Genomic DNA, 26,227 nt, shown 5'->3' on the forward strand with positions numbered 1-26,227 from the left:
ACTGACTATATACTTCCAGGGGAAAGTATGTGCAATTAAAAAAATAGAAGATTTCCAAGTATTTGCTAAGAAAAGACCAGAGCTCTGTGGAAACTTCAATATCCAAGCACAGAAAGCAAGAGAAACATGAAAAGGTAAATATGAAAGAAAGGGAAAAGGAGATAAAACTTATCTTTTTCTTTAGGTCAAACTCTCTTCTATAAGGACTACATTTACATCAAATTATATATATTAATATGTGGGGAAAATGTTTTGTGTAACTCTCATAAATTGTATCATCATGAGAGTAGTTAGAAGAAACATGCATAGGGAAAGATTGGGGCATTAAGAAGATTTGGGGAAAGAAAGGAAAAGGGAGGGGGGAACCGTCGATAATACTAAGATTAACTTCAAGAAATAGGGGGGGAATCAATAGAATAATCTTTCCCATATAAAGATAAACATGGGAAGGGGAGGGGAAGAACTCTCATATGAGAAGGAGAGGAAGAGAGCGTGAAGTGGAATTACTTAAACCTTACTCTCAGTGAAATCAAACCTGAGAGGGAAGAACATCTAGATCCAGTGGGATCCTGAATTCTATCTTATCCATTAGGGCAAGAAAGAAAGGATAATTAAGGAGGGGGAGAGGGGAGGGAGTACAAAAAGGGAGGGAGGGAAAGGGGGGAGGGGAAGGGAGCATAAAAAGGGAGGGGCTAGAAAGGGTAGCATCTCAAGGGAGGGGACTAGGGGGACTGAACTAAAGTAAATCACTGGTTCAAAAGGAGAAAGCTAAAGAAGAAAGGTCAGAACTAGGGGAAGATATCAAAATGCCAGCAAAAACACAAATGACAATCATAACATTGAACGTGAATGGGATGAACTCACCCATAAAATGTAGACAAATACCAGATTGGATTAGAACCCAAAACCCTACCATATGTTGTCTTCAAAAAACACATATGAGACGGGTTGACACTCACAAGGTTAGAATTAAAGGTTGGAGTAAGACCTTTTGGGTCTCAACTGATAGAAAGAAGGCAGGAGTTGCAATCATGATATCTGACAAAGCCAAAGCACAAATAGACCTGAACAAAAGGGATAGGGAAGGTAAATATATTCTGCTAAAAGGGAGTATAGACAATGAGGAAATATCACTAATCAACATGTATGCACCAAATGGTATAGCATCCAAATTTTTAATAGAGAAACTAGGAGAATTGAAGGAGGAAATAGACAGTAAAACCATATTAGTGGGAGACTTGAACCAACCACCATCAAATTTTGATAAATCAAACCAAAAAATAAACAAGAAAGAGGTAAAAGAGGTGAATGAAATCTTAGAAAAATTAGAGTTAATAGACATATGGAGAAAAATAAATAGGGACAAAAAAGAATACACCTTCTTTTCAGCACCACATGGCACATTCACAAAAATAGATCATTCCCTAGGTCATAGAAACATGGCACTCAAATGCAGAAAAGCAGAAATAATAAATGCAGCCTTTTCAGATCACAAGGCAATTAAAATATTGATCGGCAAGGGTACATGGAGACCCAAATCAAAAATTAATTGGAAATTAAATAACATGATAGTCCAAAATCAGATAGTTAGAGAAGAAATCATAGAAACAATTAACAATTTCATTGAAGAAAATGACAATGGCAAGACATCCTTTCAAACCTTATGGGATGCAGCCAAGGCAGTACTTAGAGGAAAATTCATATCCCTGAGTGCATATATTAACAAATTAGGGAGGACAGAGACCAAGGAATTAGAAATGCAAATCAAAAAACTTGAGAATGAACAAATTAAAAACCCCCAGAAGAAAACCATAATAGAGATCCTAAAAATTAAGGGAGAAATTAATAAAATAGAAAGTGACAGAACTATTAAGCTAATAAACAAGACTAGAAGCTGGTATTTTGAAAAAACAGACAAAATAGACAAATTACTGGTTAATCTAATTTAAAAAAAGGAAAGAAGAAATGCAAATTAACAAGAATGAAAAGGGGGATCTCACCTCCAATGAAGAGGAAATTAAGGCAATCATTAAAAACTACTTTGCCCAACTACATGGCAATAATATACCAACCTAGGTGATATGGATGAATATTTACAAAAATATAAATTGCCTAGACTAACAGAAGAAGAAATAGTTTTCTTAAATAATCCCATATCAGAAAAAGAAATCCAACAGGCCATCAAAGAACTTCCTAAGAAAAAATCCCCAGGGCCTGATGGATTCACCAGTGAATTCTATCAAACATTCAGAGAACAGTTAACCCCAATACTATACAAATCATTTGACATAATAAGCAAAGAGGGAGTTCTACCAAACTCCTTTTATGACACAAGCATGGTACTGATTCCAAAACCAGGCAGGCCAAAAACAGAGAAAGAAAATTATAGACCAATCTCCCTAATGAATATAGATGCGAAAATCTTAAATAGGATAATAGCAAAAAGACTCCAGCAAGTGATCAGAAGGGTCATCCACCATGATCAAGTAGGATTTATACCAGGGATGCAGGGCTGGTTCAACATTAGGAAAACTATCCACATAATTGACCACATCAACAAGCAAAGCAACAAGAACCACATGATTATCCCAATAGATGCAGAAAAAGCCTTTGATAAAATACAACACCCATTCCTACTAAAAACACTAGAAAGCATAGGAATAGAAGGGTCATTACTAAAAATAATAAACAGTATATATCTAAAACCATCAGCTAATATCATCTGCAATGGGGATAAATTAAATCCATTCCCATTAAGATCAGGAGTGAAACAAGGATGCCCATTATCACCTCTATTATTTGACATTGTATTAGAAACACTAGCAGTAGCAATTAGAGAAGAAAAAGAAATTGAAGGCATTAAAATAGGCAAGGAGGAGACCAAATTATCGCTCTTTGCAGATGACATGATGGTCTACTTAAATAATCCTAGAGATTCAACAAAAAAGTTAATCAAAATAATCAACAACTTTAGTAAAGTTGCAGGATACAAAATAAACCCACATAAGTCATCAGCATTTCTATATAATTCCAACACAGTTCAGCAGCAAGAACTAGAAAGAGAAATCCAATTCAAAATTACCCTAGACAAAATAAAATACTTAGGAATCTATCTCCCGAGACAAACACAGGATCTATATGAACACAACTACAAAACACTTTCCACACAACTAAAACTAGACTTGAATAATTGGAAGAACATTAACTGCTCATGGGGAGGACAAGCCAATATAATAAAAATGACCATCCTACCCAAACTCATCTATCTATTTAGTGCCATACCCATGTAACTTCCAAAAAAATTTTTTACTGATTTAGAAAAAACCATAACAAAGTTCATTTGGAAGAACAAAAGATCAAGGTTATCCAGGGAAATAATGAAAAAAATACAAAGGAAGGGGGTTTTGCAGTCCCAGATCTCAGACTATATTACAAAGCAGCGGTCATCAAAACAATCTGGTACTGGCTAAGAGACAGAAAGGAGGATCAGTGGAATAGACTGTGGGCAAGCAAGCTCAGCAAGACAGTATATGACAAACCCAAAGATCCCAGCTTTTGGAAAAAAAATCCACTATTTCATAAAAACTGCTGGGAAAATTGGAGGACAGTGTGGGAAAGATTAGGCTTAGATCAACACCACACACCCTACACCAAGATAAATTCAAAATGGGTGAATGACTTGAACATAAAGAAGGAAACTATAAGAAAATTAGGCGAACACAATAGTATACATGTCAGACCTTTGGGAAGTGAAATACTTCAAAACCAAGCAAGAATTAGAAAGAGGTACAAAATGCAAAATAAATAATCTGGATTACATAAAATTAAAAAGTTTTTGTACAAACAAAACCAATGTAACCAAAATCAGAAGGGTAGCAACAAATTGGGAAACAATCTTCATAAAAACCTCTGACAAAAGTTTAATTACTCAAATTTATAAAGAACTAAATCAATTGTACAAAAAATCAAGCCATTGCCAATTGACAAATGGGCAAGGGACATGAACAGGCAGTTCTCAGCCAAAGAAATCAAAACTATTTATAAGCACATGAAAAAGTGCTCTACATCTCTTATAATCAGAGAGATGCAAATCAAAACAACTCTGAGGTATCACCTCACACCTAGCAAATTGGCTAACATGACAGCTATGGAAAGTAATGAATGCTGGAGGGGATGTGGCAAAGTGGGGACATTAATTCATTGCTGGTGGAGTTGTGAACTGATCCAACCATTCTGGAGGGCAATTTGGAACTATGCTGAAAAGGCGATCAAAGACTGTCTGCCCTTTGATTCAGCCATAGCACTGCTGGGCTTGTACCCCAAAGAGATAATGGACAAAAAGACTTGTACAAAAATATTCATAGCTGTCCTCTTTGTGGTGGCCAAAAATTGGAAAATGAGGGGATGCCCTTCGATTGGAGAATGGCTGAACAAATTGTAGTATATGTTGGTGATGGAATACTATTGTGCTAAAAGGAATAATAAAGTGGAGGAATTCCATGGAGACTGGAACAACCTCCAGGAAGTGATGCAGAGCGAAAGGAGCAGAACCAGGAAAACATTATACACAGAGACTGATACATTGTGGTACAATTGAAGGTGATGGACTTCTCCATTAGTATCAATGCAATTTCCCTGAACAATCTGCAGGGATCTTAAAAAAATACTACTCACAAGCAGAGGATAAACTGTGGGAGTAAAAACACCGATGAAAAGCAACTGCTTGACTACAGGGTTGGAGGAGATAAGACTGAGGAGAGACTCTAAATGAACACTATAATGCAAATTCCAACAACAGAGAAATGGGTTCGAGTCAAGAACACATGTGATAACCAGTGGAATCATGTGTCGGCTATGGGAGAGGGAAAGGCCGGGGGTGTGGGAGGGGAGGAAAAGAAAATGATCTTTGTTTCCAGCGAATAATGTATGAAAATGACCAAATAAATAATGTTTAAAAAAAAGAATTCAAATTGGAAATTATCAAAAAGAAGGAAGCCTTCTGGCAGGAAAAATGGGAAACAATGGAAAAGGAACTCAGCAATCTGAGAGACCAAAATATGCAAATGCACAATCAGCTCAAAGCCTCAAAAAACAGGTCAGACCAAACTGAAAAGGAAAACCAGTCTTTAAAGGTCAGAATCAGGCAACTGGAAGACAATGATCTTATAAAAGAGCAAGAATTAATAAAGCAAAGTCAAAAGATTAAAGAATTAGAAGATAACATAAAACATCTCACTGACAAGATGACAGACTTGGAAAACGGAGGAAGGAGAAACTATCTGAGAATCATTGGTCTACCAGAAGAGCCAGAAATAAACAGTAATCTTGATATCAGAATACATATCATCAAAGAAAACTGCCCAGAGATTCTAGAACAAGGGGGCAAAATATGCATTGAACGAGTTCACAGAACACCCTCTACATTAAATCCCCAAAATACAACTCCCAGGAATGTAATTGCCAAATTCCAAAGCTTTCAAGCAAAAGAAAAATCTTACAAGAAGCCAGAAAAAGACAACTTAGATATAAAGGAACACCAATCAGGGTCACACAGGACCTAGCAATTTCCACTCTGAATGCCCATAAGGCATGGAACATGATATTCAGAAAAGCAAGAGAGATGGGTCTTCAACCAGGAATCAGCTATCCATCAAAACTGACTATATACTTCCAGGGGAAAGTATGGGCATTTAACAAAATACAAGATTTCCAAGTGTTTGTAAAGAAAAGACCAGAGCTCTGTGGAAAGTTTGATATCCAAACACAAAGACCAAGAGAAACATGAAAAGGTAAAAAAGGGAAAAGGAGAAAAATGTTATCTTTTTCTTTTATTCAAACTCTCTTCTATAAGGACAAATTTCTATCAAATTATATATATTAATATGTGCGGAAAATGTAATGTGTAACTCTCAAAAATTGTATGCACCATTAGAGTAGTAAGAAGAATCACGCATAGGGAAATCATAACTTTGAACATGAATGGGATGAACTCACCCATAAAATGTAGACGAATAGCAGAATGGATTAGAATCCATTAGAGATTCAATCAAAGAGCTAATTGAAATAATCAACAACTTTAGCAAAATTGCAAGATACAAAATAAACCCACATAAGTCATTAGCATTTCTATATATTTCCAACACAGCTCAGCAGCAAGAACTAGAAAGAAAAATCCCATTCAAAATCACCTTAGACAAAACAAAAAACTTAGTAATCTATCTCCCGAGACAAACACAGAAACTATATGAACACAACTACAAAACACTCTCAACACAACTAAAACTAGACTTGAGCAATTAGAAAAACATTAACTGCTCATGGGTGGGATGAGCCAAAATAATAAAAATGACCATCCTACCCAAACTTATTTATCTATTTAGTGCCATACCCATTGAACTTCCAAAAATTTTTTTTACTGATTTAGAAAAAAACATAACAAAGTTCATTTGGAAGAACAAAGGATCAAGGATGTACAGGGAAATAATGAAAAAAAAATACAAAGGAAGGGAGCCTTGCAGTCCAAGATCTCAAACTATATTATAAAGCAGGGGTCATCAAAACAATTTGGTAATGGCTAAGAGACAGAAAGGGGGATCAGTGGAATAGACTTGGGGCAAGTGACCTCAGCAAGACACTATATGATAAACCCAAAGACCCCAGCTTTTGGGACAAAAATGCACAATTTGATAATAACTGCTGGGAAAATTGGAAGACAGTGTGAGAGTGATTAGGTTTGGATCAACACCTCACACCCTACACCAAGATAAATTCAAAATGGGTGAATGACTTGAACATAAAGAAGGAAACTATAAGTAAGTTAGGCAAACACAGAATAGCATACATATCAGACCTTTGGGAAGGGAAAGGCTTTAAAACCAAGAAAGACATAGAAAGAGTCACAAAATGTAAAATAAATCATTTTGACTACATCAAATTAAAAAGGTTTTGTACAAACAAAACCAATGTAACTAAAATCAGAAGGGAAACAACAAATTGGGAAACAATCTTCATAAAAACCTCTGACAAAGGTCTAATTACTCAAATTTATAAAGAGCTAAATCAATTGTACAAAAAATCAAGCCATTCTCCAGTTCATAAATGGGCAAGGGACATGAATAGGCAGTTCTCAGATAAAGAAATCAAAACTATTAACAAGCACATGAAGAAGTGTTCTAAATCTCTTATAATCAGAGAGATGCAAATAAAAACAACTCTGAGGTATCACCTCACACCTAGCAGACTGGCTAGAATGGTAGCAAAGGAAAGTAATGAATGCTGTAGGGGATGTGGCAAAGTAGGGACATTAATTCATTGCTGGTATGGTTGTGAACTGATCCAACCATTCTGGAAGGCAATTTGGAACTATGCCCAAAGGGCGATAAAAGACTGTCTGCCCTTTGATCCAGCCTAAGCACTGCTGGGTTTGTACCCCAAAGAGATAACAAGGAAAAATACCTGTACAAGAATATTCATAGCTGTGTTCTTTGTGGTGGCCAAAAATTGGAAAATGAGGGGATGCCCTTCAATTGGGGAATGACTGAACAAATTGTAGTATATGTTGGCGATAGAATACTACTGTGCAAAAAGGAATAATAAAGTGGAAATATTCCATGGAGACTGGAATGACCTCCAGGAAGTGATGCAGAGCAAGAGGAGCAGAACCAGGAAAACATTATATACATAGACTGATACACTGTGGTACAATCAAACATAATGGACTTTTCCATTAGTGTCAATGCAATGTCCCTGAACAATCTGCAGGGATCTAGGAGAAAAAACACTATCCAGAAGCAAAGGACAAACTGTGGGAGTAAAAACACCAACGATAAGCAACTGCTTGACTACAGGGGTTGAGGGGACATGTCTCAGGAGAGACTCTAAATGAACACTCTAATGCAAATACCAACAATATGGAAATGGGTTCGAATCAAGAACACATGTGAAACCCAGTGGAATCACGTGTCGGCTATGGGAGAGGTGGGGGGGGGGGAGGAAGGAAAATAAAATGATCTTTGTCTCCAATGAATAATATTTGGAAATGACCAAATAAAATAATGTTTAAAAAATATAAATAAATAAATAGCATGAATCTGAAGGGGAAACTATCTAGTATCATTTTCTTTATAGTAATTTATCCCTACTAATTGATTGCCCTACATGTAACAACTACATAAAAAAAAATTATAAAATTGTCTTTGGTTTTACAATGATAAAAGAAAAACATTCCAATCAAATATGCAAGGATTTTTTTTTGTGGTGGTTGTTTGTTTGGTTGTTGTTGTTATTAAACAGTGAGGGCAGAATAACTTACAGGAATATAAAGATAAAAGTTGAATGAGCATGCCACTAATGGAGAAAAGGGATATTTTCACAGAACCAGTTTGTTATTTTTTCCCCTCCCCATATCCATTTGATGTTTCTCAAAACATACCATTGGCCAGTTAGTTAGAAAATACATATTATGCCTGTGCACATACATCAGTTACTTTATGTACAATCAAGGAATGGGAGAAGGGAATCAAAGAAAAGTGAAAACTATACTGCAGTAGTCAGGATATGGAGGAACCAAATCTTGGTTTTCTAATAGTGAATCTATTGTTTTCCTTGGGAGCACAGTTTTGGAGTAGATTTGCAGTCCTCTTTTTAATAAATTCCTCCTGTGTGCTGCTGAAGTACATCAAGTGTACCTTCATCCTCCATTTCCAGCTGTGAAGCTGAATCTGTTCCTTAGATTGGCTGCTCCTCAAATCATAATCTGATCTGCCTCATTGACAAATCCTGTCATTCACAATAGGTTTTCATTAATTCATTAAGTGGTGTGGACCTCTTAATCTTTAACTGAACCACTGAACCATCTTGCCTGCCACCTTCAAATTAATGTGGTCGTTGTTTTCAGTCTTGACTCCTTTCTCCAGCTTCTCATTGGCCTGGGGATCTCCTCAGCTGTGGCTTCACAAAAGTGGCACTAGGATGGTCTGCTCCAAGGGAATGGTGGGGGAATGGAAGGGGGTAGAAACAGTAGTGGCAAGAGCAGGAGCAAAAGGAGGATGAGAAGGAAAATTATAGTGATGGTTATAATGAGGAAGAAGAAGAGAAGGAGGAGAAGGAAGAGGAGAAGGAGGTGAAGAATGAGGAGGAAGATGACGAGAAGAAGATAGAGGAGGAAGAGGAGAGCAAATGGTGTAGTTATAAATACACTTTGTCTCCTACTAGAATATGAGCTACCTGAGAGTAGGAACAGTTGCCTTTTTTCCTATGTATCTTTAGCACTTAGCACAGTGACTGGCAGGCAGACAATGTTTAATAAATGTTTGTTGATTGATTAAATCCCAATTGTATCAAAATAAGAAAGACTATTTATTTATTCATTCATTATTTATTTATTTTGGGCCTGGGCTGCATTATTTCAAAAGACAAGTTTTATGATGCCTCTTAAATAGACCCAATATTTTGTAATCAGTTTACTAGGGAAATCATAGCTCAGATGTAACAGCTGGTTTTCAGGGAGTGTTGGCTCATTACCCTTTTTCCCCTCTGGGTTGACTAGGGTACAAGTCAAGAGCCAGAGATCTCATTTTCAGGGAATAAGAGTTTGGGTCAGAAATATAATGCCCAAGTTCTGCCATTTTAGCACACAGACTTCTCCATACACAAACTGATATTCATAAAATGAAATTTATATAAAAATTTTAATGCTCCTCTAAAAAGTGAAAAATATGAGTTTATTAATAATAATAATAATAATAATAACTGATACTATATCATATTAAATTCCAAAAGTTCTGTACATGTAATCTCTCTCTTGAAAGACAATAACCCTTGGAGATAAGAGCTAACTGTTTAATAGGTGAAGAAACTGAGTCTGAGAAATAATGTTCCAGAATCACACATCTGAAGCTTCAAGGAATATCACAGAACATCTAGACCCACTCCTTTATTGATTATTGAGGCTCATTGTAACTTATCCAGGTTCTCAAAGTAATAAATGTCTGAGTCAAGATTTAAAAATCAGCATCCTCCTATTTCTATGTCTATGATTTTATCTAATCTGCCAGATTGGATATTGGCTTCAGTTAGAATAATCATGATTGTGAGATCAAGTTTTCTCTCTCATTGGGTCCAATAGGCAGATTCAAACATTCAACTAAATACTTTTCCTGGGTAGTTTTCTCATGTCCTACTCATTTTAAATTCAACTGCTAGAGGCTCTACCATTCTGAATGGTAAATACATAACATGACCCACCTTATCTAGCAAATTCTGGACACATTTTATGTCCATCCCTTTTGGTTTCTTCCCATCTTCTCTGCTCTACTATATCATTCTCTGAACTTTGCCATCAGCATTGCAGTTACATCTTCTAGACCACTGATCATATCCTAGGTCTGAAAATTTATGGGATGTAGCTCAGTTCTGGAATTCCTACCCTGGTGGCCACACTACCCTGATTGGTCAGTTTGTCTAAATATGATAGAATACCTAATACAACTAGCTGGGCATAACTTTGTTTTGCATTCCATCCAATGCAGCTTCTTATCTACCTAGATTCTATCAGAGTTTCTATTCTCACCTCCTATAATGTTCTTACCTCCATTATCTAGGCATGAATGAATCAGTATTGTTGAAACACTATGTCAAATTGAAACACTATGTTAATCAAAGCCTATTAAGCATCCCTATGGATTTCAAACCAAAAAAAGTTTCATTCTGGCTCCTAATTCTCTATAGATATCAACCCTCCTCACACCAAATTTTCTACTTATGTCTTTAGTATTTAGCACTTGCTTGGCAAATAGAAAGTACTTGGTAAATACTTTTTATTCACTTATTTATTCATTTGAAGATAAAAAAATTTCAAATTTAAAAATCTGCAAAATGTAGTCTCTATAAACCAGAAAGAAATTGGAATTTACCAGAGTAAATATGGGGAAAAAAAGAAAGATCACTAGATTTTTACTCCCAAATGAGGGAAGAGAACTTTAAGATACCTTGTTGTTATGCCTTCATTCTACAAATGAGAAAACTCAGGAAGGCCTAGAAAGATGAGGTGATTTGCCTAAACTTCACTATGTAGAATAGTAACAGAACAATTATTGCAAACCAAGCCCTCTTACTCCTGAGTTCTTTTTTCATGTAGATTTTTTAAGAGATAGCTGTATGACACAGTCAATAGAGTGCTAGAGATCTGAATTTAAAAACACTTTTAGTTACTTTCTTGCTGTGTGAAACTGGATAAATTACTTAAATTCAGCCTGTCTCAGTTTCCTCTATAGTAAAATGGCGATAGTAATAGCACCTATTTCCTGAGGTTGTCATAAATATCTACTGAGAAAATATTTATGTATCTATCACATTGTGTATTGTAATAGAGAGATAACCGAGGGTGTATACTGAATGTTACTAGATGGTTAATTTGTAATAGAGAGATACGTCTGAGGATGTCTATTGAGCAATATTGGATGACTAAAGGATCAGAGGTTTTCCTACCCTCCTCCCTCAATGCCTCCTGTTTCCTCCCCTCTTATGAAGCCTTTATTTTCTCCTCCCCCTTTTCTTTCAATTCACTCAGGGTAAACTATGAGATTTAGAGAAGATACTCTTTTCTCTTAATTTCTCATATAAGGAAGTTTATTGGGGAAGACAGGACAAGGATAGAGGATGAGGTAAGAGGGATGGGATTTTCCCTAGTCTATACAAGGAGCCTTGGTTTTGAGGATACTGAGGAAATGGCAGATCTGTCACAACTGTGACACAGAGTCTGTCAGGGAGGTATGAGAACAACTGTCTGTCTTCTTTCTTCTTCTAATTAGCCAGGTAAGTCACAGAGATACAAATAGTTTCTTCTTTCTCAGCTACCATCATCAGCCACATCAAAAACTTAGTTCACCAGCCTCAAAGTCAAGCTCAGAAAGCCTCTCAGCCTAGCTCAGAATTAAGTTCATCCCAGTTGAGCTGCTGGCTTGACTCCAACTGTCTTTCCCCAGAACAATCCAATGGAATTGTCACTTGATTGACAGCTCTTCTGTCCTCAGCTTTCTGTCCTGCATGCATGTAAATTCTCTCTTGCATGCATGCCTCCTCCTCAGTATGTGCTTAATAAATATTTGCTTCCTTCTTTTTGTTTCCTGTTCTGTAATACAAAGTCTTAATCTGAATTCAAGCTAAAGTCCTATTATTTTTTTTGCCCAAGAAGGATCTTGATGTATTAGATTACAAATTCCAAGAGCTTCTGGAATTAAGCTTATTTTAACTTTGTAAAGGATCTGATATTTCATTAGTTTAGAGAAGAAAGGGACCTCAGAGGTCATCTAGTCCAACCTTCTTATTTTGAAAAGTAAAGAGAGAGCTGGAGAGATGAGGTGACTTAACGGAATTCATACTCCTAGTAGGTGGCAGAGCTGAGGTTTGAAGTCAGGTCCCAAATTGAATCAAATTCCAGGAGACTAAAAACCTGGGACATTACCAACTTCCTAACCCTACAAACTTTCCATTGAGAAGTTATTGCTCCAGAACCTATCTTTTAATGGAAATGTAAATAGCATAAGAAGATAAAAATCACTTGTAGGGAGTACAATTTGAAGAGTTTTAAGCAGAAAGGCTTTTCTATGAATGAAATTAATGTGAAAATAGAAAAATTCTTAGGAGAGTTCAGATCATCAGAAGAGGTGTCATGGAGAAAGTAACACCTCAGCTGGATCTTGAAGGGAAGAATGAAATTTATCAGGCAGAGAGGATAGAGAGAATATATTCCTAAAATGGCCAACTAACTAGACAAAAGTATAGCTAGAAAATCACTTTACCTTTCTGAACTTCAGTTTCCAATTTATAATATATGTGTAATAAGAGATACCTAGAACTCAGATGAAATGAAGTATGTGAAGAACTTTTCAAAACATGAAAAATATATAGAAATGAGAGTGAAGGGAATAGCATTCATTAAGCATTGTGCTAAATTATAAAATAGGAAGTAGGTAGCATAGTGTATCGTACCAGACATGGAATCAGGAAGATGAAATCTAATCCTGTCTCAGATACATACTAGCTGTTTGACCCTAGGCAAGTCATTTAACCATATGTGCCTCAGTTTCATGATCTATAACATGAGTTAGAAGAGGAAATGGTAAATAACTCCAAAAATTTGCCAAGAAAACCCTATGTAGATTTATGAAGGGTTGGACGCCACTGCAAAATGACTAACAGGCTATTAGGCTATATAAACAGAAAAGCAAAATCAGTCCCTGTTCTCAGGTATCTCTCTTTATTATATGGAAATATAATATGTTTAGGGCTAAGATGGAAAACCTATGGCACACATGCCAGAAAGGACATGCAGAGCACTCTGTCGGCACATGTGCTGTTGCCTGACAGAGTTCATTACTAGAAAGGCAGAGGGACTTAGGCTGAGTTTTTCCCTTCTCCCTCTCAACTCTGTCTAATGACATTTTTTCACAGCATACACCCCACTGCCCAGACGCCCAATGGTAGCACACAGGGAGTAAGGTGAGCAACACAAAGGCAGCAGAGCTGGAGGGGAGCAGAGTGCTATGGTCACTCCCCTCCCCCTTGCTACATATGCTAAGGACATTCCTCATTTCACCTGGACTTTTTTCCCAGTATCCCAGTGAGAATACTTCCTCCTTCCCCTGTGTGGAATAGTTGGGGGCCTCAAAGTGCATGCAGCATTTGGTCTGGTGGGGCATGGCTCACAGTCTCTGGGGGCAGGGGCTGGGGCAGAGCACTCAGTCTCTGATTTAGGGAATCCTGGCAAACTGGGGAGAGATATCTTGATTTGAAAAGTTGAAAGGGTTGAGTGAAGGGAGTTTTAAAGGAATAAATAGACTTTCATACCCTCTTCAGGATCAATGGCAGTAGTGATTGATTGTGGTTACAGAATTAGACAAAGTGTGGGTACCTGCCTATAAAAGAGAAAGGTCTACAAGGGATGTAAATCATGGTTGGAGCTGGGTTTGTTTTAGTGGCTATGGAAGAGATTCATCAAACAAAAGGTGGTATGGGATAGCACTAAACCTGAGTTGAAAAGGTTAAGTTCTCCAGGACATGATATCTTATCTGGGAGGTAAATGACTGTGAGTAATTCACATTGAAATGATGTTATAAGGATTGAAATGATGCTAGAAAAATTATCTTAGGGACACACTGTGCTAGTTATATATATTGGACTAAGGAATTTGAATCCTAAAAGCCTATGAAAGTCTTTGAAGAAGAGTGGCACTGTCAGTCCTTTGCCTTGTGCATTTGGAAGATTATTTGAATAGCTAGACCCAGGGTGGCCTGGGTAGGGTAATCTAGCTTCAGAGCGTCTAGTTGGGAAACAATTATAGTTTTCCCTTTCACTTGGCATGATTTGAAATCGGAGTCAGGTCCAATGACCTTGGTTCTCCCCAAATGCATTGCTTTGAAAAGAATCTGGAGATAAATGTATGATTGATTCTTATAATCAAACACAAAGATGAAACCTGACAAGATATTTTCCCCTCAGTCCATCTATTCCTCTCCAGGAAAATGTACTAAAGAAACAAGTCTGAAATCAGACTTCTCTGTCACTTGTACAAAATAAGTTATTACACTGGGTGAGTAGCTAAGGGACTTTCCTTTTCTCTGATTTTAAGCAGAACTACATCTATAAAAGCCATTAAGCAGTTGCCTGACAGATAGGAATTCATCCTAAAAGCCTACAGACAAGGAGATTCCCCAACCTCCTTCAATGACCTATACAGCCAAACTGGCTTCATTATGGTTTATAACTGGCTACAACTGCTGCTGGTTTCCTCTCTTTTAGTAATTACTGAGAGTGGAGTACTGCCATTCCCAATCTCTCACATAACTTAATTCCTTCTTTATGAGAGTAGACTGCTAGGGAAATGCCCTCTTCAATGTCACAGCCCTTTCAGAAGTTGGATTCAGTGTCTAATAAAACCCCTGCACTGTTATGAAGGGGCACTAGTAGCATTTCTTTTTTTTTTAATCAATGGCATTTCTCCATCAAAATTTAGGAATCAGAGATGTGACTCTTTAGGGGCAGGGTAGTACAATGTAAAGAGACTGGAACTGGAGTCAGAGGACCTGGAAAAAAATCCGACCTGCCTATGTGGCATAAAATTGAGTTGAACATAATCAAGTTCCTTCAAAATGCTTGCATTTATATAGTTCTAAAAGCTTGTTAAGCACATAAACATATATATGAATAATTTGATTCCCCACAACTATCTTAGGAAATAGATGTTATTTTTATTCCCATTTTACAAAGTGAAAGAGTTTAGGAGAAGTTAAATACCTTGACTGAAATCACACAATTAATAAATTATTGAAGGGGGATTGGAACTCAAATCTTCATGATTCCAGATGTTGGTATTACACCAAATAATTTCTTTCCTTCTTTAATTCTGTTTCTGTAAAATGAGAAGATTTGGACTGAATTGACTGAAGTTCTTTCTAATACGAGATATGTGATCCTTAATCAATTAATCAAGCATAAAAAATTACAACCTATTAAGATGATAAGAGAGATGCTATTTGCTGGTTATATGAACTTAGACAAGGCTCTTCAGTTTTATAAATATCAGATATCTTTATAGAAATGGGGGAGGACCTGACTTCAAATCTGACCTCAGACATTTCCTATCAGACCTAGATAAGTAATTTAACATTGTTTACCTCAGTTTCCTCACCTGGAAAATGGGCAGGAGGTGGAAATGGACAACCATTCCAGCTTCTTTGCCAAGAAAAACCCCAATGGGTCATGAAGAGTTGGATACAACTCATAATGACTAAACAACAAATACAATGTACAAGAAAGTCTAAGAGAAAATGGACAGCAACCCCTATCCCTACATTTAGTAGGATGACCATACCACTTCCTGCCCATCCCTAGGCAACATCTTCAACTTTCTAGTCTCAATCTTGTACCAGAATTTGTGTCTATGTAGCCATGATCCAATGCTCTGAAAAGTAGTCACATAAACATAAATGCCATTCCTAGAAAGGATATACGCCCCTTTGTTCTAATCACAATTCCCTTTGACTTCCCTGCACAGAGCAATCCTTCCTGGCTTCCACTCTCCAGAGTGGAATCCAAGCAGAGAATAATTCTTATTCATTCATTTATTCATTCATATTATCAAATAAACATATGATCATAAAAGGATATGTGCCGGACATGAGTAATGGTTAATAGGATGCAATATTAATTTGATAAGTAAATGTAAGATCACTGAATAGAGAAAGAATATTAGTAATTAAAAAGATTAGGAAATACTCTCCATAAGAAAGTGGAATATGATTTGAACCTTGAAAGAAGCAGGAATGCATGCTAAGATGTAGAGGTCAGAAAGGAATGCTTCCTTTTGTGGATGGGACAGGGGGTAGTTTTAAGTTAATATACTGAGCTCTGGAAGAATCAAGTAATCTAGTTTGAATGGGACCTAGAATACATGAAGGGCAGTGATTGTGATTTCTCTGGATAAAACATAAAAACCATATTACGAAGGCCTTTTAGTATTCAGTCTATATTTCTCTCTTAATTCAATAGGGACAATAAAGACTCTTGAAGAGGGAATTATCATATTCACATCTGTACTTTAAGAAGAGTATTTTAGTAGCTGAAGTGGCTGAATGTAAGGAGATCAGTTGAGATACCTGATGGGTGATGTCAGGCTGAGGTATAATGATGGCCATGTGAGTAGGGAAGACTAACTAAATAGATATTGGGTGGAAAGAAGAAAGAAAATTGGAGAATGACTCTAAAGACATCAACTCAGGTGACTGAAAAGATGATGGTGTCAACAACAGAAATTATTCAGTTTGAAGAAGACTTGGTTTGGGAGATGGAGTGAGAGCAAATTTAATTTGACTCTTAAACTTTAGGTGACAAAAACAAGAGTTTGCAGTTTGGGGAAGAATTCCATAATGGAAGTAAGTTGAGGAATAGAGATGTTTGGAATTTAAATAAAACACATCATATTCAGAAAATCAAGAGAATGGTTTCATGCTATTTCTAGACATGATTGCAGAAAAGGGTAAGACATAAATCATAATAGGTGACATTTGTGAATGAAATGACAAGAAAAAGACAGGGCAACAATCTTGACACCAAAACGGCTCATACTCACTTTAATTTCTTCTTATTCTCTACATGTATCCCATGAAAATATGACCCCCCAAAATCCCAAACTCTTAAGACCATGACACACAGCTGTCTACACAAGATCTTTATTAGCTTTTAAAGTGAACAACAGGAGAACAGGAGTCAAATGAGATAAATCTTCTTTAAATAACTTCTGAATGATGCTCATTAATTACTTTGGCTACCAGAAGGAGGAGCAAAAGTGATGAGAGACTGAAACCTTTCTGAAAGAATTTCTAAAAGTTGTACCAAGATCCCCAGTGCCCACCAGTTTGCTTTTAACCATATTTCCCTGGCCCACAGTCTAGCCAAAGTTCCCAAACTCAACTTTCTCTCACCAGATGGATTGGTCTTAAGTTCCAGAAGCACAGCTCAAATTCCACCCCTATTCTCCTCCAAGTGTCATGAAAAAATTATGACTTCCCCACGCCAAGCAGAGGAAAGTGTTATTTGATCCTGGCAGTGATCTCCCTCTCCTTGGCAGGCAACACAATCAGTTAACATTGTTAGTACTTTGGAGCTGTCTCAGACTCTGGTCTTGTTTTGGAGCTGATGAGCCCCCTGGGTGACTTTGGCATCCAGGACAGCAGTTCTTTTGACAGCCTGCTGTGGGTACAGATGTCTGGACAATAGATAAAGTTCCTAACCCTTGTTTCCCATTTGGTCTCCAGTGGAGCTCCCAGAAAGTTTGGATCAGAATGCAAAGATGTGCAGTGGTTTCTCAGGATGCCATTTGACCTGTTAGCCTCTAATGACTCCACACAGGATCACTGGAATTCTCTCAAAAGTGGCACCAAATTACCCATGAGTCTCAGATCAAACAATGATTCTGTGAGTTTACTGTCAGCCATATAAGTCTGAATTGCCAAGGATAGCAGCACACAAGATACTTGATACTTTTCTTTCATTTAAGATAATTCTAATTTATTAATCATTAATAGATACAAACATCTTAAAGAAAAGAGAATAAAAAGTAACTCTGTGCAAGGAGAACAATCTACAAGGTCCACAATCATGTAAAGTGGGAAGAATTTAGAGACCGAGCCCAGTTTAAATCCTGACTCTGTAGCTTATTACTCATGTATCCTTTGGCAGACCACTAAACCTTCTAAGCCTCAGTTTCCTCTTCCAAAAGAGAGAGAATTTGGAAATGAGAGTCCCTTCAGCTGTAAATCTACAATGCTAGATTGTCTTTTTTGCATTTAGCACACATTACCTGGATCATTGTAGGTATCTAATAAATGCTACTTCATTGACTAACTACCAATAAATTAATAGTAGAACCTTGCTTGTGACTTCAGGATCAAACTACTTTTCTTCTTATAGGTAGGTAAACTGACATGAACTACTTTTCACTGTTTTAAAGGGAGGAAGATGGGGTATAGCCTAATGACAAATACCCACTAGATGTTAAGAAAGCCAGGATTTATTAAGTGCCTACTATGTGCTAGGCACTGTGCTAAATAATAAGGATATAAAAGAAAACTCTCAAGGTCTAATGGGAGAGGCAGGATGGAAGCAATTATGCATACATGATAGATAGAAACATATATATATATATATGCATATATACATACATATCTATACATTTAATTTATACATGTGTGATGAATTCAAAATAATCTCAGAGGGGAGGTTCTGGCATTAAGGAGCACCAAGATAGTTTTCTTAGAGAATCTAAGATTTTAGTTAGGATCTGAATGAACTCAGAAACATAAGAAAGTCAAAAGCAAGGAGAGCATTCCAGGAATTGGGGGAAAGCTAATGAAAAATACCCAGATTTGGGAGGTGGAGATTATTATTGAAGGAATAACAAGGACAACCCAGTTACTGGATCATAGAATACATGGAGGAAAGAAAAGATGCATGTTTCATACTTATACAATTATTACTTTTTTTCACCAATCCTTAACTCTGACCAGTTACTCTTTAATTCAATTCTGGTTTTAATTGCTAGCTTTCAGAAAAATTCCCCCTCCTCCAACACATTGAGAATCCTCTTGTAAGAACTACAGAATTCTAGAACTTGGAAGGAACCACTGCTGTTCTCTGGTCTAGCATACATATGATGGGAAGTTCCATTATAACACACTGGGCAAGTGGTCATACAGGCTCTTCCAGAATACTTTCAAGGAAAGGAAACTCCCTGCCTCCCATTTGGGGACAGCTTTAAATTCTTAGGAAGTTATCCTCATTTTTGTCTTCCTGTCATCAGCCTCAATTAGCTTCTTTGCAACTTTCATTCATTACTCTTGGTTCCAACCTCTGGTACCAGACAGAATAAATTTAGCTCCCCCCCCGCCCACATATGACAGCCATTCAGATACTAGAATACAGTTATCATTTCACCCAGAGTTCTCTCTAGACTCTGTATCTCTATAGCTTTTAAATGATTCATTAATAGTTAGTGATATATAAACTAGAGACACTTTTCCAAACTCATTGAATTTGTCTGAACATCTTCCATCTCATCAATATCATTTTAAACATTGATGCCCATAACTGATAACAGGACTGCATAAGTGGTTTGATGAGAGTAGAAGACATGGGACCATCACCTCCCTATTGGAATCTATGCCTCTTTAATTCATCCCAAGTTTGTATTAGGTTGTTGTTACATCACAGTGCTCACCAACTTAGCTTGTGATCTGCTAAAATCCCCAGATCTTCTTTAGGACAATTGCTATCTAATTTTCTCTCCTTGATCTTGTATCTGAGAAGTTGATTTTTTGTTACTGAATTTCATCATATTAAATTCAACTGATACACTTGTCTGTCATTCCCATCATAAGATGGAATCCCAAAGTCTTAGTTAAGATTTTGTTTTTGATGTTGTCCTATTCATCAATTTATTGGTCAAATTGGACAGAAAAGCTTAGACAGCAGGCTTATCAAGTTTGTCAATGGCATGAGGCATTTTATGGATAGAAACTGATATGCATCCAGAGAAATGTAACTGGGATGGTTCAGCATCTGTAAATCATTTTAATTAAAGAATAAAGACACTGTGTCAATGTAACTAGGAGAAAAGAAGAGTAATGTAATGTAATAATATATTGAATTATCTGAAGTCTTCCAGAGAATCACAGAATCACAGGTTTGCCTGACACAGTCCTTATAACAGATTTTTTTTCTTTAAAATATCCTTGCAGGAGAAACTCACATCATCCTAAGGCGATCCACTTCACTCTGAGATATAAGTTTAATATAGAATTAACTCCAAACCTGACTGTTATAAGGTGAAGCCTGGGGATCTTGAGATCACCAGGACAGTTTCCTCTTACAAGAGGATAAAGCTTATAGAATCTATGCACGGAAACCATTGTTATAAGATTAGGCTTGATGATTTTGAGAACATAATGGCAGTCTCCCCCTAAGAAAGATTGTAAGCTTATATTAAAGAATTCACTCGTGGACAAACACCAGCAACATTTTTTAATGATTTGTATAGCTGTATCAACTAAATGATATTTTGTAAATCACCAACTTGATTTTCCGCTAAATTTACAAAACCCCCAAATAAAATGTTGCCTACTGCCACCTGTTTTTTTGTTTCTGATGACAAACAATATTTTGTCCTGCCCCGATATGCAGGATAACCAGCTCCAGGCAGGCCATGAAAAATCATAGTATAAGAGCACTTAGGATCCCACTCTCCCCTTCTGTAAGAGCACCCCTTCCTGATGGGGCACCCTTTTCTGCTCAAGAGCTCCATATCTCTGTGCTCCATCACCTTTACATGAGTTATACTCTGTGTGCATGCCTGAGTTGCCCCTTTTTCCTCTCACTCTCCCTTCCTTTTCCCTATTGAATTAAACTGACTCCTGTTGCTTTGAATGTTATTCTCAGCACACTAATTCATTAAAGGTTGGTTTTGCCCATCATCCCTGACCAGCATATGGGCCTTTCCTTGGACATAAACTGGGTACCTAGAAAAGGAGTTAACCTGTTGACAGCACACCTGTACTTGGGCAGTATGACAGTGTGAACCCAGTTGTAGAAAATAAGCACTTATTAGGGGAACTCTACCTCCTCCCAAGAGGGATTCCCTTATGCCAAGGGACTATCTCAAAAAACTGGCACTCTATAAATGTACCTTTTGCCCTGGTTTTGGTATCTGGGACCAAGTGGAACACATCCAACCTTTCTTCTACGTAACGACTTTCAAATACTGAATATTTGAGATTATTCCTTAGGGGAAAAAAAAAAACACTGGAAGTTCCATGTACATTATGGCTTCCAGTCTTCTCACTATTCAGGTTGCTTTTCTCTTCATGCTTTTGAGTTGTTCATTATTCTTCTTAAAATGGAGGACCATGAACTGCCAATAACACTCCAGAAGTGAACCTACTGGAACAGAGTGAAGCAGGGATTTTGTCTAACTTATTCTATGCTCTCAGTTTCTTTTACTCTGATCAAGGATGACATCAGCATATCTAAGTTAGCAGCAGCACACTATTGACACCATGAGTTGTAGTCTACTAAAATTCCTAGTTATTTTTAATGTACCCTGCTGCCCTTTGTTTTTTCAAAGATAGATATAGATAACTTACAGACAGAGCAATTAGTAAGTACTTATTATATTTCAGGCACCAAGCTAGATTCTGAGGATACAGCTATAAACAAAGCATCCTACCCTCAAGAGGCTTATATTGGAATGGTGGAGAACAATATATAAAAGGAGTCAGAGGAGATGTGAATTGGTGAAAATGTTGAGAGAGAAAGTTAAGAGCAGAGTACAGTGATCATGAACTAGAGGTCTAGGCTAGTGTCTATCAATAAGGAGTATGAATGTCAAAGTAGATGTATTTTTTCCAGGGTGACAATGATGACAATTGTTTCAACCCCATTTGGAGATTGATTTTGTTGTTCAGTCTTTTTCCAGTTGTCTTACTAGTTGTGGCCCCATTTGGGGTTTTCTTGGCAAAGATACTAGAATAGTTTGACATTTCCATCAACTCATTGTAGAGATGAGGAAACTGCGGCAAATGGATTTAAGTAACTTGCATAGGCTCATAGATCCTCTGAGGACAGGTTCAGGAAGATGAGTATTCCTGACTCTAAGCAAGCTGCTCTGTTCACACCACCACTAATTATTCTTATGAAAATGATACATATTAACAATATGAGCAAAATTACTTATTATGGTGATCATATAAGAAAATGTACAAATATTTTTCCTAGTAATCCTCTATGTCTCTTTTGTAAGAGAAGTGAAATGTTTCCATATCTGTTCTCTATAATGTTAATTATTTTTCCCATTATTCAGAGTTTGAATCCTTTGTGTGATACATTAATTCATTCCAGTTAATAAAATATTGTTGTAGTCATGAAACTTATTTTGCTCTGTATTAATTTGTACAAATTGCTAGTTTTCTTTATCATATTTATAATTTCTTTTTGCACAATAATATTACACTTCTGCTTCATAATACATTTTTTCAGCATTTCACTAATCAATGGCTTTAACTTTGTTACCAATCTTTTATACCACAGAGAGCTGAAATCATTATTTTTTTCTTTTAGAGAGTATCCCAAACCATTTAAGGACTTGAACTCTGACAGCTCAAAACTACACTAAGATTTTCAGGATACTCTGAATATTGGGTCTTTGCTTCCATCTTTGTCTTCCTTGCACTGTATGTGCAATAGTGAGATTCATAAGGACTCCTTAATCATTCACAGGGCACCTTAATCATTCTTGCTTAATTCCAAATTGGTATCCAGAACATTTGGACCACTTAATAGCTCAACCAACAAGGTATTAATGTCTGCCCTCTTATAGACCCTCTAACACTGGTTCTTCCTTTCTTTTACATCTTTGCCAGAGTTTGTAGTGTGAGGATGTAGGGCTCCAAAGTTGTTTTAATCATCATTTTTTAATTTTCATTTATTACTGGGTTTTGGCTTTTCATGTAATAAATTATAGTTCATGATTGTTTTGGGAAACTCTTTATCCACTTTTCTTTGACCAGTTATCTAATTGGAAATAGCTTTGGTGCTTATATATTCTCAATATTTCTTAAATGTTTGGAATGTCACAAGTGATATTCTCTGTACCCCTGAAACATTCTTACACAAACTAAGTTACAGTCCTATACCCCATATCCTCTACGTGTACACACAGCTTTTCTTAGTTCAAGTGTAAGACTTTACATGCATCCAAATGAATTCTCTTTTTTTAGATTTGGTCCATAATCACCTTTCAAATCATTTTTTCTATCCTGATTCCATTGTGTAATGCATTATCTTGTCATCCTACTATCTATATATCTATATCTATATATATTATAAATCAGCAATTTGTACAATACTTATGATTTCATTTAAATCACTGGCATTCTTTTGAACAGAAAAAAAAATAATCATAGTTAGATGTCTAGAAGTCAAATAGAGACTAGTTCTTCTGGGTTCACGTTAATCCTGACTCATCGGGTCTTGTTCTCCAATAAGGTTAAACGTAATAAATAGATAATCTGTGGAACTATTTCTGGCTGTGGTAAATTGATACTTTGGCAGACTAGAGAAACACTAGGGGAACCTAAAGGTACCTATTTGTAATGGAGATTGATAAGAGATAAATAGATAATGAGAGATAGAGGTACTGGTGTGACTAGAGAGACACTACTAACAAGGGTACTCTAGGAATGCTTATTGTTCAGTATTGATGGCTAATAGATCAAACTACTTTCTACCCTCTATCCTTCACCTCCCAGTTTTCCACCCAAAGCCCTCCTGCCACCCTTTCCCCTCCCCCAGTCTTAGTCAGTCATCTTTCTATCAATTCAAAGGTGAACTATGAGATTTAGAGATGATACCCTTGTTCTCTTACTCAGGTAAGGAGGTTTATTGGGAAAGATAGGACAGGATGGAAATTTAAGGTGAGAGGGATAGGGGTGTCCCTAGTCTACAAGGAGAATTAGGAGGGTTTTAGGAAATGTCAGTCTTGCCACAGCTATTACTCAGAGACAGTCAGAGAGTTTGGAGGACAACTGTTAAATTTTCTTTTCTTCTTTATTTAGTCAGATAATCTCTGCTTGAGTAAGCCACAAAGGTCTCTCTCTGACCAAGTCAGGAAAAGCCAGTCTCTCCCCTTTGTTCAGAAAATCCAAAGAGCCCAAATCTCCTCAGTTCATCTCCCCTGGCCAGCTCCAACTGACTCTCCTGGGAACATTCCATTTGGAATCTTCACCTTGATTGACAGATCAGGTCCCCAGCTTTGTTTCTTGCATGCTTGGTTTGTCTTGTAAGTCCTCTCTCTCACTTCATGCCTCTTCCACATAAAATATACCAAAGTTCATGATAATCTACTAATATTTTGTGTACCAAAATAGCCTAGAGATTTAAGGTCCAAGTACAATTTACATTATGTGTTCTTCGATCTATGAATCTTATGGTCTCACGGAAAAGAGAATATATTTCCTTATCATTATTCTCAAAGTCACATCTTATATCATCGAAAGGCAGTTACAAGGAGTTAGATTTCAACTCCAAGTAAGTAAGAACTAAATATTAACTAAAGCTATTCAATAATGGAATGAACTATCTAAAAGTCTTTTGTAGGTCTTTCTACTACTGGAATATTCCAACACAGTATGGTTGACCATTTGTTCAGTAATCTTATGGAATAAAGATCCTGCATTGGTTGGGAAGTTGGATTAGATGACCTATGGGGTTCTCTCAAGTGCTAGAATTCTCTGATTCATGAAGACTCATCTACCTCTACTTACTGAGGAACATGTGTAAAAACAACAACTTTGAAAGATTAAGAAATTTGATTAACAGTGACCAAACATGAGTTCAGAGGACTGATGATGAAGAATACAACTTGTCTCCAGACAGAGAGGTGAAAGACTCAAGATGTAAACAGAGACATGTAGTTGTGGAAATGGTCAAGGTAGTGATTTATTTTGCTTTTCTATACATATATCTTACAAGGCTTGTGTTTTTATTTTATTTTCCCACTGAAGAAGAGAGATAAGAGAGTGAGATAATAAATATATATTTAATTGAAAAAAAAATTAATTAAAAAAAGAAAATGCCTCTATTAATTGATGATCCAGGCAGTGTTTCTCTTTAGGGAAAAGTAAAGACCATAATCAGATTCAAAATACAAAGCCAACATTTTAAAACTGGACTATCCAGTCTTGAAAGAAGGTCATTTCCATAATAGACTGCATGTGTCCATGAAAGGATCATGTGTGAAGGTTATTTCTGATAGTAGAAGGAGAGGCGATTTCAAATCTGAAGCATATATTATTTTCAATTTTTCATTCCTGAAAACACTGTTTGGAATTTACTATGCATGAGGTACTAGGTGTTGAGGAAATAAGTATTAAGCAAGACATATTCCTTGATCTTTAAGAAATTACATTGAATTGGGGAAAATGAAATATAACATAAAATAGACTAAGTGCCATAAAATAAAGGAGAACTACAAGAAGATTGCTTCTAACTGGGGGATACTGAAAGCATGGAAGAGACAACTCCTGATTTTGATTCTGAAGGAGGAAAACAAAGACATGAAAATGGAAGGGTGATCAATTCTTGGTGTAGCTAGTAGAGGAGTGAGTAATGAGCCTAGTCATCGGGAAATAGATAGCATTTGAATATAGTTCCATTTAATCCCTTTAGATAGATTCTGGTGGAGAATGAGTTTTGTGAATCTACTATGAGTGCCAAACATCTTGTCTTTGTAGAGAAATATATTTTATTTCTCTACAATATTTGTCCATCCTCAAGGAACCAACCTTCATACTAGCTTAATTATGGCTTCTTGGGTTCATAATATGGGGGTGACTAAATAAATTATGGGATATTAATGAACATGCCTCTATAACACAGACAAAGGACAACAGTAAAGCAAAGCCATCTGGCACATTGGCTGGTTTTGACAGTATATGCAACATCCTGTACCAGCAGTCTCCTCCACTCCCATCTTTCCATAGAAATGAAGCAAGGATGTGTCCTCATCTCTATTCCTCAGTTACACTCATTCATTTAATTTAGTTTGTTTTGGTGGTTGTTATTCAGTCATGTCTGATTCTTCATGAACCCATTTCCTTCTGCTGTTCATTTTACAGA

General features: G+C 36.6%; 1 pseudogene; it reads right to left on the reverse strand.

Annotated features, from left to right (window-relative positions):
• Nucleotides 1-8,643: 8,643 nt before the first annotated feature.
• The window catches only part of LOC107649759 (small ubiquitin-related modifier 2-like), a 42,013-nt pseudogene continuing 24,429 nt past the window's right edge, over nucleotides 8,644-26,227 (reverse strand).

This window comes from Monodelphis domestica, chromosome 8, assembly GCF_027887165.1.
Source record: "Monodelphis domestica isolate mMonDom1 chromosome 8, mMonDom1.pri, whole genome shotgun sequence".
NCBI classification, from domain to species: Eukaryota; Metazoa; Chordata; class Mammalia; order Didelphimorphia; family Didelphidae; genus Monodelphis; species Monodelphis domestica.